The sequence below is a fragment of the Marmota marmota genome, unplaced genomic scaffold (genome assembly GCF_001458135.2).
Source record: "Marmota marmota marmota unplaced genomic scaffold, marMar, whole genome shotgun sequence".
NCBI lineage: Eukaryota > Metazoa > Chordata > Mammalia > Rodentia > Sciuridae > Marmota > Marmota marmota.
In genome coordinates, this window is record NW_025999932.1 from 13,207,896 (window position 1) to 13,224,017 (window position 16,122).

At 40.9% G+C, this 16,122-nt stretch overlaps 1 non-coding gene across 1 annotated transcript; it reads left to right on the forward strand.

Annotated features, from left to right (window-relative positions):
* The first annotated feature begins 4,671 nt into the window (after window positions 1-4,671).
* On the forward strand, window positions 4,672-4,778 carry LOC125616181. Its single transcript, XR_007346822.1, has one exon. It is a non-coding gene; the product is annotated as a U6 spliceosomal RNA (small nuclear RNA).
* The last annotated feature ends 11,344 nt before the right edge of the window (window positions 4,779-16,122 follow it).

The window sequence follows — 16,122 nt, forward strand, 5'->3', positions numbered from 1 at the left end:
ACAAAAGTGTCTCCCATTGTTCTAGTTGGTTAGATGGGCACCAAGAATAGGTTAGGAGCAGGGGTGGAGAGATGGATATCAAGTCTATTCCCATATTCAGGACTTCCTTCTTTAATAACTATTTTTCTTCATCTTGTTTATTTTGGGGATTTTTTATTTGTTTGTTTGTTGTTTGTTTGCAGTGCTGAGGACTGAAACCAGGGTCTCATGCACACCCTCTACGATGACATCCCCAGCCCAGTTTCAAGAGGGCCATCAGGGAAATTCAGTTATGAGAAATTAGCAAGAATGAAAACATGGACTGTCGGCCATATTTTGACTCTTTCAGCAATTCTGCAACTACACAGCCCTCCATCGTGCTTTACAGATTCTCAGGAGAAGCCTTGCCCTTTGCTGACTGAATGAATCCCCACTGCCCCCGAGCTGTGGCCTGAAACGCCCTGAGAAGGAGCTGCCCCTATGAAGCACCATCTCCACGCACGGCTTTGGTTTGAGGCTCCTGTCTGGAGACATTAACTACCATTCCTTCTGACTGTGGCATCTGTGAATAGCCTGGACTGGCCTGAGCCAGTATCAATGCTCTGGAGAAGAGCTGTCGGTCTCTCTGAGAGGCTCCACCCCAGCCCCCAAATGCAACAGAGTGAATTTTGAATATGTTTCATGACTTTAAATTAAATCATCCCACTTGTATCTCTGATTTTCACAAAATCTGAGATCAGGGAAAAAAATGCATTTATGGAGATATTTTTCCATTAAACATGTTTCTCCATTAAACATTTTGACAATACTAATAGGAAATTTAGGGTAATTTATGAGTGATAAAATTATATAATAGCTACTTTTAAATTTAAGAGTTTTTGAAATTTGGATTACTTTAGCAATATTAGACAAGATTGAATAAATAAAACAGCAACCTGATTATTTCACAGAAATTTTTCTTTTATTAATACAATTTAATTATGATTACATTTTATATATGTGCCTACACACAAAAATGACTCTGTGCGCGTATATATGCACATGAATCTATACACCTACACATGTGTATATGTATACATATAAATCTATATCTATATGTGTGTGTATACACATAAGTCTCTGTACCTACACGTGGGTTTATATATGCATACACGTAGGCATATAAACTCTTATAGCTGTAAGGACCTTAAAAAGTAATCTTCCCTCCTTCACAAAATCTAAAATTATCTATGTGGCCTGTGGTCATTTTTAAACCTACTTATGTTTTAATTTTCATATTAATCAGCTGAATTGCCTGGAATAACAGAGAAGGAAAGAGTCGTTGGATCTTAGAGCCAGAGGAAGCTTAGACCCAATTCAGCCCCTGCCAGGAAAATGATTAATTTATAATCATGATAAGAGCCGACTAAGGAAATCAAGTCCAATTTTGTTAACAGGTGTCTCCTGGGAGTGATTATGTCTGAGCCAGAAGCCAATTTCAAGATCCCTCTCCTCTAAGTGGTTCCATGTTCAGTCCTGTGCTGTGTTTACACAGTGCTGCAACCAGCCTGGCAATTGAGCCACTTTAGTGAACATGTTAAAAAAATTTCATGTAGTTGGTCAACATGATACTAAACCGGTAAAATTAATAGATCTTTGCCCTAAATTGAGCAGATGTTTTGGTGTCTGTAGGCACAGTCTTTATTGTTCACCTTCAGCTGTCTTACCCTCCAGAGTATTACCCACGAGAGATTTGAGTCATACACACCTCACTCAAAAATCCCTGAGTCAGTCTGAGTTAGATTGAAGACTGAGTTAACCATGAAAAATAAAACAATTGAGCTTGGGAGAATATTTTCATGACCTTGAAATAGGTTAAGGTTTCTTTACAGGACAAAAAACCTGCAGAGATAAAGAAAAAGATCAATACATTGAAAACTTCTCTTCATCTAACGATGTCATTTTGAGGCTAAGAAGACAAGTCACAACAAGAAGATAAAGGCAGCATTTTCAATGAAAAGGAAATTATATTAAAAAATATTTAAACCTAACCTACATAGTAATAAGAAATACACAGACAACCCAAACAAAACCTGGCAACAAGATTTGAACACGTACATCACTAACACACACACACACACACACACACACATACGCGCGCGCGCACACAGGAAATCCAAACATATGAAAAGTTATTCATCAGAAAAAAAGGAATTTAAAAGTAAAATTAGCTGGATGTGGTGGCACATGCCTGTAATCCCAGTGGCTCAGGAAGCTAGGCAGGAGGATCAAGAGTTCAGAGCCAGAGAAAGGGCCCAGCAGCCCACCGGCGTGGTAGACAAACCACCCCAATTGGAGGAGGGGCCCAGCCGCCGCCTGCACCTGCCTGCACAGTAGGCAGATCACAAGACCTGGAGAAGGGGTCCAGCAGCCCGCCGGCATGGTAGACAGACCACCCCAGTTGGAGGAGCCCAGCCTCCCGCCTGCATGGTAGGCAGACCACGCGACCCGGAGAAGGGGCTCAGCGGCCCGCCTGCGAGGTAGACTGACCTCCCCAGTTGGAGGAGCCCAGCCTCCTTCCTGTGCGGTAGACAGACCACCCCAACTGGAGGAGGGGCCCTGCCGCCTGCCCGTGCGGTCACCTGACCGAGCTCTTGACAAACATAAGGTTTCCCCAACACCCCCACCTCATCAAACACCTTATGAGAAAAACTGATGGAACTCATCTTGGAAAAATCCCACCAACCCTTAAAACCCACCAACCAGTTGGCGCGGCTACCAGCGCGGTTCTGCAGCGGATCAGGCACCTGGTTTACATCTCAGAGAATAANTCACTCTATGCCAAATCCTTGATGCTGATTTCATGTCTACATGTTGAGAGCCACAGCTCTCTGGCATTGCCAGAAGGAGTGGTTGAGAGGTGACACCAGCGAGCCATTAAGAATGATAATTAAGTAAAGCTGTGTATAATTGCTGTGACTGGATAATGCTGAATTGAAACAGGCTGTGTATTCAGTTGTATATGGACCCCTGCTGTCCAGCAGTAGGGCGGCTCCTGCTGCCTCCGGAGCCTGCTACTTTTGAGTTCTCACAGGGCCAGACAGAGAGCTAAGAGAGTTCCCGGGGAATGTGCGTGGAGTGCCGGTGGAGTTCTGGCAATAAAGGAGTTCCTGTTTGAACCTACAAGTGCCTCATGGCGGCTCGGTTATTTTGTGCCCAGCCAGACTGTGGCATCTACACCCCAGTCTCTTGCTTTCAGTTAGTCTAGACACTTATTTCTCACACCTGTAGCTGGAATCACATCAACAGGCTGGGCTTCCAATATTAGCCCCTCCCAAACCCATATCCTATTCTGTCCTTTTCGTGAAGGACTTACACTTTGCCATTTCTCCTTTAACATCGTTACTGGAACAACCTTACATTTTTATTCTGAAGGTTTTTATTTGTGTGTTTGGTTTTTGGTTTTTTACATTCAAATCCCATTCATTTCAAAAGGCTTCCTTAAAAAATAATAACAGAAAAAAATGAGTAGTCAAATTCAAAGGGACAAACATTGTTCCTTTCACTGTAAATCAAAATATAGTTACCCTGGCTGGGTGTGGCATGCATGCCTGTAGTCCCAGCTACTCTGAAGGCCAAGGCAGGAGGATCACTTGAGCCCAGCAGTTTGAGACCAGCCTGGACAATATAGTGAAATCCCATCTCAGAAAACAAAAATTTGGGCTGGAGGTGTAGTTCAGTGATTAAGTATGTGCTTAGCATGTGCAAGGCTTTGAATTCAATCCTTGGCATTGGAAAAAAAACAACGTGTGTGTGGGGTGTGTGTGTGTGTGTGTGTATGTATGTGTGTATGTATGTGTGTGTGTTTACATATATGGTTACCCTGGAAAAAATGAACATCTATTTTTTATTTGATTTAATTTATTTATTTATTTTGCAGTATTGGGGATTGAACCCAGGGGCACTCTATCATTGAGCTACATTCCCAGCTCTTTTTATTTTTTTTATTTCAGACAAAATCTTGCTAAATTGTGGAGACTGGCCTCAAACTTGTGATCCTCCTGCTTCACCCTTTCAAGTTGCTGGGATTATGAGAGTGTGCCACCACTCTAAGCAACAAAAAAATATTTATAAAAGCTTGTGCTGGGAAAGATAGAACTAAAGGACATTTTCACCAGGCTGGGGAGATGTGGCTCAGTGGTAGAGCACATGCAAGATGAGGCCCTGGGTTAATCCCCAGCACTGCAAAAACAAAACATAAAAGGCTACTCTTACCCACTGTAGGTAAGAGGTTCCAACCTTTGGAAAGCAGTTAGACATGATTTAGGGAACCATAAACCTATACATACCTGTTTAATCCCATATCTCAATTTCTAGGAGAGTATTTTTTAAAAAATAGTGAGAAATTTGAGTAAAAAGGCTTTATGGTCATATATATTCATTGCCATTTCACTTTTAACAGAGAATCTTTGGGAACCAACTAAAGGACCAACAAGAAGAATTATAAAATAAGCTATACTAAACTCATTAGGTGTAGTCTGCAGCTACTAAAATAATAACTATGGATTCTCTATATAGAAAAGTTTATAATAAGCTGGACACGTTAGTGCACACCTGTAATCCCAGCTACTTAAAGGCTGAGGCAGGAGGATCACAAGTTCAAGGCCAGCCTCAGCAATTTAGCCAAACCCTGTCTCAAAATAAATATGGCTGGTGCTCGCTTCGGCAGCACATATACTAAAATTGGAACAATACAGAGAAGATTAGCATGGCCCCTGCGCAAGGATGACACGCAAATTCGTGAAGCGTTCCATATTTTTAAGTTGGCTACGATCTACATTCGGTGGGGTCGGGCTCCAAATTCCTCAATAGGACACCCATAGCACAAAAGTTAATAACTAGAATCAACAAATGGGACTTACTCAAACTAAAAAGTTTTTTCTCAGCAAAAGAAACAATAAGAGAGGTAAATAGGGAGCCTACACCCTGGGAACAAATCTTTACTCCTCACACTTCAGATAGAGCCCTAATCTCCAGAGTATACAAAGAACTCAAAAAATTAGACAATAAGAGAACAAACAACCCAATCAACAAATGGACCAAGGACCTGAACAGACACTTCTCAGAGGAGGACATACAGTCAATCAACAAGTACATGAAAAAATGCTCACCATCTCTAGCAGTCAGAGAAATGCAAATCAAAACCACCCTAAGATACCATCTCACTCCAGTAAGATTGGCAGCCATTATGAAGTCAAACAACAACCAGTGCTGGCGAGGATGTGGGGAAAAGGGTACACTTGTACATTGTTGGTGGGACTGCAAATTGGTGCGGCCAATTTGGAAAGCAGTATGGAGATTTCTTGGAAAGCTTGGAATGGAACCACCATTTGACCCAGCTATTCCCCTTCTCGGTCTATTCCCTAAAGACCTAAAAAGAGCATACTACAGGGATACTGCTACATCCATGTTCACAGCAGCACAATTCACAATAGCTAGACTGTGGAACCAACCTACATGCCCTTCAATAGATGAATGGATAAAAAAATGTGGCATTTATACACAATGAAGTATTACTCTGCACTAAAAAATGACAAAATCATGGAATTTGCAGGGAAATGGATGGCATTAGAGCAGATTATGCTAAGTGAAGCTAGCCTATCCCTAAAAAAATGCCAAATGTCTTCTTTGATATAAGGAGAACCACTAAGAACAGAGCAGGGAGGAAGAGCATGAGAAGAAGATTAACATTAAACAGAGACAAGAGGTGGCAGGGAAATGGAGAGAGAAGGGAAATTGCATGGAAATGGAAGGAGACCCTCATTGTTATACAAAATTACATATAAGAGGAAGTGAGGGGAAAGGGGAAAAAAACAAGGGGGAGAAATGAATTACAGTAGATGGGGTAGAGAGGTAGAGAGAGAAGATGGGAGGGGAGGGGAGGGGAGGGGGTATAGTAAAGGATAGGAAAGGCAGCAGAACACATCAGACACTAGTATGGCAATATGTAAAACACTGGATGTTTAACCAATGTGATTCTGTAATCTGTATACGGGGTGAAAATGGGAGTTCATAACCCACTTGAATCAAATGTATGAAATATGATATGTCAAGAATTACGTAATGTTTTGAACAACCAATAATAAAAATTAAAAAAAAAAGAGTTCAGAGCCAGCCTCAGTAACTTAGCTTGTGGCTCAAGTGCCCCTGGGTTCAATCCGCAGCACCAAAAAAAAAAAAAAAAAGGGAAAATAAGATTCCACTATACACCTAGCAGAACTACAGTTGGATAACCTGCCTGACCTTGCCAATTTTTGTTAAGAATGTGGAGCAATAGTAATTCTTGTTCACTGCCATGGGATTATAAATTGATATAGTGGTTTTTAGTAGAACCTATAAAAGATAAATATAGGTATACTCTATGCCTCAGCAATTCTGCTCCTATATATGCTTATGTAAATATAAAAAAGGAAATTTACAGAAGTCTTCATATTAACTGTATTTATAGTCATCCCAAACTATAAACAACTGAAACGTCTACAAGAAATAATATGAACAGTATATTTTGGATGTAAAGTTTTTTGAGCCCTTTATATATTCCAGATATGAATCCTCTGACAGAAGAGTAGCTGGCAAAGATTTTCTCTCATTCTGTAAGTTCTCTCTTCACATTCCTAATTGTTTCCTTTGCTGTGCAGAAGTTTTTAACTTGATCCCAATCCCATTTAGTAATTCTTGGCATTATTTCCTGAGCTTTAGGGGTCCCATTGAGAAAGTCATTGCCTGTGTTTATATGTTGGAGTGTTGACCCTACATTTTCTTCTAGGAATTGTATAGTTTCTCATCTAATTATGAGATCTTTGATCCATTGTGAGTTGATTTTTTTTGGTGCAGGGTGAGAGATAAGGATCTAGTTTTATTCTTCCACATATGGATAATCAGTTTTCCCCGCACCACTTGCTAAAAAGAGATCTTTTTTATGTTTTTGGCACCTGTGTCAAGGATCAGATGATGGTAGATGTGTGGGTTTGTCTCTGTGTCTTCTATTCTCTACCACTGGTGTATGGGTCTGGTTTTATGCCACGACCATGTTGTTTTTGGTATTAAAGCTTTGTAGTGTAATTTGAAGTCAGGTATTGTGATGCCTCCAGAATTGATGTTTTGGCTGAAAATTGCTTTGATATTTTGGGTCTTTTGTTTTTTCAAATAAATTTTAGACTGTTCTTTTCTAGTTCTGTGAAGGATATTACTGGTATTTTGATGGGAATTTCATTGAATCTGTATATTGCTTTGGTGTTATGGCCATTTTAACAATATTAATTCTACCTGTCCATGAATATGGGAAGTCTTTCCATCTTCTGAGGTCTTCTTCAACTTCTTTCTTCAATATTCTATAGTTTTCATTGTAGAGGTCTTTCACCTCCTTGGTTAGATCTATTTTTTAAAGGCCATTGTGAATGGAATTGTTTTCCTGATTTCTTTCTCAGCAGATTCATTATAGGTATACTGGAAAGCTATTGGTTTTTGTATGTTGATTTTGTAACCTGCTACTTTGCCAAATTTCTGTTTTAGCTCTAGCAGTCTTTTGATGGAGTCATTTGGATCTCCTAGGTATAGGATCATATCTTTGCAAACAGTGATAACTTGGCTTCTTTCTTTCCTATTTTTATCCATTTTTTCCTGCTCTTACCTAATTGTTCTGCCTAGAATTTATAGCACTACATTAAATAAGAGTGGTGAGAGTGTACATCCTTGTCTTTTTCCAGATTTTAAAGGTAATGTTTTCAGTTTTTCCCCATTTACTATGAGGTTGGCTTTGGACTTTCTATATATAGCCTTTATGATATTGAGGTAGGTTCCTTATATCCCTCTTTTCTTCAGTGTTTTTATCATAAATGGGTGCTGAATTTTGTCAAAGGCTTTCTCTTCATCTATTGAGATGACTAAGTGACTTTTGTTCTTAATTATGTTTATGTGATGAATTGCGTTTATTAATTCAAATGTATTAAACCATCCTTGTATCTCTAGAATAAAACCAATCTGGTCATTGTTTTAGACAGCATTTTTGCTCTTGTGACTAAAATATCTGACCAGAACAATTTTAGGGGAAAAGTTTATTTGGAGACTCATGGTTTCAGAGGTCTTAGTCCACAGAAAGCCAGCTGCATTCCTTGGGGCTCAAGGTGAAACAGAACATCATGGTGGAAGAGTGCGGGGAGGGAAGCAACTCCTATGATGATCAGGAAGCAGAGAGACTCCATTTGCCAGATTCAAATATATACTCCGTAGCCATGCCCCCAGTGAGCCAATTCCTCCAGCCACACCCCACCTGCCTCCAGTCACCACTCAGTTAATCCCACCAGGAATCAACCCACTGATTAGGTCAAGGCTGTAGCCAAATCACTTCTCCTTCAAACCTTCTTGCATTGTCTCACATATGAGCTTTTGGGGGACACTTCACATCCAAACCATAACAGTCATGGTGTACAATCTTATTAATATGTGGTTGAACATGATTTGCTAATTCTTCGTTAAGTGATTTTGCATCTAAGTTTATCAGGGATGTTGGCCTGCAGTTCCTTTGCTTGATGTGTCCTTATCTGGTTTTAGTATGAATGTGATCCTGGCTTAGCAGAATGAATTTGGAAGTTGTCCATCCCTTTTTATTTCATGAAAAAACTTGAGGAGAATTGGCATTAGTTATTCTTTAAAAATTTGATAGAATTCAGCTGAGAATCCATCTGGTCTTGAGCTTTTTTTTTTTTTTTGAGGTTTTTTATTACTGCTTGTATCTCATCATATTATTGGTCTATTTAGATTTTCTATGTCCTCTTAATTCAGTTTTGGCAGATTGTATTTGTCTAGAAATGTATCCATTTCTTCTCAGTTTTCCAATTTATTGAAGTGTAATTTTCTGACATAGTCCCTAATGATCTGCTGGATATTTGAGATGTGTGTGGTGATTTCTTCTTTTTCACCTGTAATTTTATTAGTTTGGGTTTCCTCCCCCTTTTCTTTTGATTTTTTTGGCTAAGGACTTATCAATCTTGTTTTACTGTTCAAAGAACCAATTCTTTGTTTTGTTGATCCTTTGTATTTTTTTTTTGTTCTCCAGTTTGTTGATTTTGGCTCTGATATTAATTGGGCAAATGAATTACAAACATTTCTCAAAAGAAGAGGCACAAATGGCTAAGACATTAAAAAATGTTCAACATCATTAACAATTAGGAAAATACAAATCAAAACTGCACGGAGATTTCTTCTCATACCAGCCAGAATGGCAGTCAAAAAGAATACAAATAATAATAAACTTTGGAGAGGATATAGAGAAAAAGGAACTTTTACATTGTTGGTGGGATTGTCAATTAGTACAACCACTACGAAAATCAATATGGAGGTTCCTCAAAAGACTAGGCATGGAACCACCATAGTACCCAGCTATATCACTCTGAGATATTTATCCTGCAGAACTAAAGTCCTCTTACTACAGTGGTCCGTGGATAACTATGTTTACAACAGCCAAACTATGGAACCAGCTTAAGTGTCTGTCAGTGGATGAGTGGATAAAGAAAATGCAGTATAAATACACAATAGAATTTTTTATTTTTTATTTTATTTTATTAGTCTTTTTAGTTATACATAACAGTAGAATACATTTGGATATAATTATACAAGCATGGAATACATCTTACTCTAATTAGGATCTTAGTCTTGTGGATATACACACTGGCGAGATTCACTGGGGTTCATTCACATATCCACCTAGGAAAGTTAAGTCAGATTCAATGCACTCCCTTTCCTTTTCCTCTCAGCCCTCCTTCTGTTCATCCCCCTTTGTCTAATCCACTGAACTTCTATCCGCCCTGCCCTCCTCCCATTGTGCATTAGCTTCCACATATCAGAGAAGACATTCCTTTGTTTTGGGGGGTGGAGATTGGCGTATTTCACTTAGCATCAGAGTCTCCAGATTCATCCATTTACTGGCAAGTGTCATAAAGTCATTCTTTATGGCTGAGTAATGCTTCATACAATGGAATTTTTTCAGTCATAAAGAAAAATAAAATTTTGTCATTTGCAGAAAAATAGATGGAACTAGAAACCATCATGTTAAGCGAAATAGGCCAAACTCAGAAGGTCAAGGCTTGTATGTTTTCTCTCATATGTGGAAGCTAGAGAGAAAAGGGGGAAAGAAATGTGGGGGTGGATCTCCTTAAACATCAAAGGGAGATCAGTAAAGGAAGGGCACCGAGGGGTGAGAGTTGGTGAGGGAGGGGGGGAAATGCTGGGGAGTGATATTGGCCACATTATATAGTTCTAGTGTGTGCATGTACAGATAGGTTACAGCAGACCCCATCAGCATGTACAACTATAATGCACCAATTAAAAATGTGGGAAAAATGGACAGGTCAATTGTGGTGTGTCCATATGATGGTCCACTAGAAGGCAATGAATGAGTGAACTACCACTGCACCGAGGCCTGAATAAATTTCACAAACACGTTGAGAAACATCAACCAAAACCAAAACCAAATACACTATGGTTCCATTTATATAAAGTCCAAAAATAAGCAAAACTAATCTATGATGATTGAAAATGGATGGAAAGCTTCCCTTCTGGGGCAAGGTTAGTGAGCATGAGAAGCTTCTAGTATGCAAGCTAGTGATGGTCTGTTTCTTGATATTTAGCTGGTTACCTGTGTATGTTCACAATATTAAAAAATTCATTGGATTTGTACACCTGTGAGTGGCACATCTATTCCCACATCAGACCTGAATAAAAAAAGAAAACATTTGCAAAGGAAATATAACCATGTGAACTATATCTTTGTCACAGTATCAACCACCTATAAGCCTGATTCTCTAACAATAAATAACTTGCACATAACGTAGATTTATATAACCTATTAATGAGAGAACCAGTGGAAAGATAAAACTGATTCAAACAAATAGCAGAGGAACAGGGGACATAAAATCCATCAGAAAAGACATACTAAAATTATTTTCTGAGCTAAAGACAGAACAATTTAATGTCCTACAGGGCATTAAAAACTAATTTTTGTGATGAACCATGCTATCAGACTGAAATATGCTTGTGTGACATTGAAAGCCCAGAGCCATCCTTCGTGGGTATCAGTGCTATTAGCATTCAGTTGATCATCTTGAAGGATTCAGCATGTGAGAGGAAGTGGGTTGTAAGGACTAAATAAACAAATATTTAAATACTTGGAACCACTTTAGGTTGTCAATGAGATTCTTACAGTCGAAAACTTGTATGCATGTCTTCACATTCCAGTTTTCTGTGATTCCTATGGACCTTCTGCCAGGGTTTCTGAACTGATGATTCCTTTAAAAACTAAATAAGTGAGTAGAGAAGAATATTATCTGCAAAAGTACAGTCCCATTGATGTTCAGCATTTTTAGATGAATGACGGAAGCTTAAGCTCAGCATAAGCAACACTGAAGGTATCGACCTGCTTTCGGGGGTTGTATTGTGGAAACAAACCTGGAGTCCGAAGGCTGAGATTGCTACAAAGCTATGTCGCTGGTAACTAATCCCATCACATAGTTCCCTCACCTCTTCACATCCATGGTCATCTTTGTGAAATGTCTGATCATATTATGTCTTTTAAATTTCTTTAAAATTACAAAAATCACCTCTTTCTATGTGGTCACTAGCCACAGCCCATTTGGTATCGAGCAGACCAGTACAGAGTCCATTCAATGTGGTAGGTGCTGTTTCAGATGCTAGATGACAGGAGTCAATGTGTGGCTATGGAAATGAGGACTGAGAGATGGCAGAGGGCGTAGTCAGTGGAGAAGGGGAGGTGACAGGCAGTTGGGGAGATCATTTATGTTGCATCTCCTAGAGCTATTCCAGGACTCAAGTAGTGGGCTAGATATGATCATTTCTACCAAAATGAGGAGGTTGCTGGGTTCCTTGAGCAAGTAGACTTTCTCCAGGCCGAGTACCTGGTGGTGGAGTCCAGGGCTTGCACTTTAAAGGGGAGGATATTCTGAAAGCAGGAGTAAGGTGCCAGAGTCAGGGCCAGGAGGGGTGAGGAGGAGGAAAGTCTCCCCACTGGAGAGGGGGGGCTGTGCTTACCGCAAACGACATCTCCTGTCTATTGAAGGCACTGTGGACTTTGCATCTTGAGTTGCCTATTCAGGAAGCAGAAAGGGATGTAGGTGGTCTGTGTTAGACTCAGGTTAGGGAGCCCTTGGGCACTGGAGATGTGTGTTGAAGAAGGACATGGCGGTCTTTGGAAGCCTGTGGTGCTTTAAGCATGATGGGATTCATGCCGAGGCTGAGGACAGAGAGGAGGGCAGGCAAAGAAGGGCCCCGGCTCCTGCTCCTTCCCACCAAGGCAGGCCTGGTGGCTACGGGATCTGGATGGATCGATGGCTTTTGAGAAAGATATTTCCTGAATGCCAAGCTCCTGTCCTCACTGCCTCCAAGAGAAGGAAGAAGAGACCTTTGTGGAAGTGAGTGATAAGAGCTGGGAAATTGGAAGAAGAGATATCTTTAAAAAAAATTAAAAAACCTACTTCCATCATTATTTTACCACGTTATCACTAACATTTCTAGGTCAGATGGAAGTTTGACCAACAGGAAGTACAAGTCTATGCTGTTACTGATGAGAATGGCTGCTGGGAGGGAAGAGTGGCATGACCCCCCTTTCTGCAAGGGGCTGTGGCAAGGGTGGGGTTTTAACATTTCCTTCCCTGTGTGCACGAAAAGCTCTGGTTCCTGGCAAATTCTACCCTGGACACTGATGGTTGGTCAAGGGAAGTCCACTGGCAAATGGACACCACCTGTTGGGTGTCCGACTCATCAGGAACCACGTGGAGAGGCAATATCCTGCTTATCTGGGAGCGAGGGAGTTGTTATGGACAACAAAGAGGAAAGACGGCCAAGTTCAGATGTTCCCAAGGTGGCGGCGGCGGCGGCTGCTAGAAAAACAGCCCTAATGGAAGGGGAGAATGCAGATGAGCCCAGAATAGAAGACTGCACTTTAAACGGATAATGGATAAGGAAATCCCTGATGTGCTAGGACGCTCCTTTCCAAAAAGTCACCTTTTAAGTGATTTAATTTCACCCCCAAACCGTTTACAGTTAAGATAAGTACTCAATTAGGGCAGAGGAAGAGTGGCATTTGAATAGATTAATGCTTCAGGCTTTTAGATCCCAGGCAAGAGAAAAAAAAGAACCAGGAATCTATTTCTTTCACCTGCCAGAAGGATGATCCCTTCCTTCACCTCACTGCTGCTGGGAGAGTCCGGTCTTGAATTAGTATCCAATCCAGACGGCTTCCTCTAAAAGCTGATCACTTGGAGGCCAGGAAAGGGCAGCTTTGGAGAACAACTGAAATGGCATCAGAGCATTTCCTTACAGAGGTGGCACACTTTGACCCAGAAAACTCAGAGGGTAATTTGTCTGTATCCTCCTTGGCTGGCTGGACATCTTGGTTCTCAATCCTGAGGTTAGGTTCCCTAGGGCCCTGGCATCTCATCTCTGGGAAGCAAGGTCTGTTTTAATGGGGGAAATTAGTATGAAGGAGAGAGAATGAGCTTCAAGGTGAAGGGCAGTCGCTGTTTAATAGCCACGGTGTTTACATGGCTCTGATTGCTATGTAGCTCTCCCTGCTCATGCTGAAAGTGTGCAGGAAGAAGTTTCATCGTGGGGGGAATCCAAAGGCAGGGCTGCAAGACAAGTGTGGACGTTAAAAATCTCACTCAAACTCTGGACACATCCTCTTCTCCATTGCGCCAGGTGCAGCCACTCTCGGGGAAAACCCGGATGTGGAAGGTCCCAAAGAACCACCAGTTGCAGTGGCTTTCCTAATACTCCACCCTTACCCAGCAGAAAGATCAAAACTGAACACAAGAGAGGCTGTTCCCCACCCACTGGGAGACAGAGGAATGAGCCAGACAATCACCTATTGCCAAAATGAAGGTGGTCCTGAGCAGACAGGTGATTGATTGCTGTGGAAAGCCAAAGGGATCAGGCCACAGGAGATCAGTGGCTAAATGATTTCCTAATGGCCTGAAAGAGTCTCAGGGCCTCCCTCCATGCCTCATTTAGTAGCAAGAGGGTGCCCTTGGAGTAGCCAGACAATCTAGGTCTTTAACACCAGCTGCATGGTATTTAGGATGAGAGGAAAGAGAGTAGAAGCCAACAGAAAATGCAGAAAGTTCGGGAGTTGTTGTTGTTGTTGTTTTTTTAATTGAAAGGGATGTATCATCAATGTACATTTGTAATTTCTTGATCTGGAACATCTTCTTGGAAGTTTTGGACTTTTACACTCCACAGAATGTGTGAATGTGTGTGTACATGTGCACAGGCGTGCACACACACGAGCAGATTTTATATGCACTGGCAGAGAGTTTGTGTATTCCTAAGGTCTATCCATGAAACCCATTTTAGGAAGTCTTATCCAGTGTAGAATGGGAGGGAAATGATTCATCTAATAACAAAATCCCCTTTCAAAAATATTTTTATTAAGGTGGGCAGGGATTTCTCATTGGAATAATTGTGTAGATATGTTTCCCCCCACCCCCTCCTATTAAAGTAAATTCCCGAATGTCTGCCTCTGGATTCTCTTTTAGGCTTCCCTTGTCAATTTGTCACCTACAGAATTAGATATGGGTAAAACTGAGTCATCTATTAACAAAATATGTATTTAGCATTTACAAAGTGCAAACAAATATGCTAACAACCCTGCCAAGAATTCAGAGATAAACAATGCATACTCTAGATGCTCAAAAAGATTCTGAACTCACTGCAAAAACAAGATTCTTGGCAAAAGTAGCTCTCATATGACATAGAATGTGGCATTAGAAAGGAACCAAAGAGGGTCAGAAGAGGAGAGCTCATTTCTGGGTGAAAAAATCTGGAATGGTTTCATGAATGATATGCAATATAAACAGATCCTAAATCAATGTTTTTTCTGACTTGTCTATTCCTGTACCCTCAGTGGAAAAATGCATTTTGTGTCACAGTGTAGAGCACATATTCAGATAGATCTGAAATAAAAATTTCACAAAATAGTAATCAAAGCTCCCTTCTCAGCTCTGCTGGTATTCCGGGTGCTTCTTTGGTTATTGACAGGGTTCCATGTCACCCAGAGTCTGATGATTCCCGCCTAAACATTTCCTCTGTAACTACTCCCCTGAGAGACAAACTCACCTCTCCAATTACCAACCAGCATTTCCCTGGGACCATCTCATAGGTGCTCCAATTTCAGCATGTCCAAGAGAGGACTTTTGGGTTTTATTCTTTCCTACTCCAACTCTATGGATATTCATTTTGGTAAATAGCACCAAGCTTCCTTCAGGTCCCAAACCTGAGGATCACCATCAACTTCTCCGAAACCCTCACCTCCTACATCCAACCATAGGAAAAACCACTTTGCCTTGATTTCCAAAAGCATTATCTGCACAGCCATGGGTTTCGCACTGCTGGAATATGCTTCTAGACTTCGACGATATTCTTCCCACCTCACCTTTGTCCTCCTCCGTGGTATTGTCGGTATATCACCAAGTGATAGAGGAAAAGGAAACCAAGCCCAAATCAGACCATGATGCTCATAGACTTCCTTATGTCCTCCAAATATATCCAGCTTATTTCTTAGCATTTACACTTTCCTTTACCTGGAAAACACTGAGCTCAATTTTACCGTGACCTTCCCCTTCATATCATTTTCCAATGTTTTCTTCTGTGAGGCCTACCGGATTACACGTTTGAGATCCTCCATCCCATCATTCCCTACCTTTCCTTCCATCTCCCCCTGGTCCTTGGCATTAGCTGAAATGACATTACCTTCATGTACCTGACTACTTTCTCTCCCTGCAGAACATAGGCCAGGAGAACCTAGGTGGTGTTTTGTTTATACTACGCAAGCCTTGACCTTCAAAAGTGCCTGGTAAGGGGTAAGCACTCAGTGGCCATAAGTCAACTGAATAAACAGCCGTGAGTAAATGACTAACTGTGGGTTATTACAACAAGTGTGTAGAGTGCCGACAGAATACCACACAATCCAAGAAATAAGTGGATGTGGACAGAGCACCTGCACAGAAGAGAATGTGATGGGCCTTACAAATATACAGGGCTGCAAGAGAATGCATCTATTGCTTTTTCTCTCTCTCTCTCTCTCTCTCTCTCTCT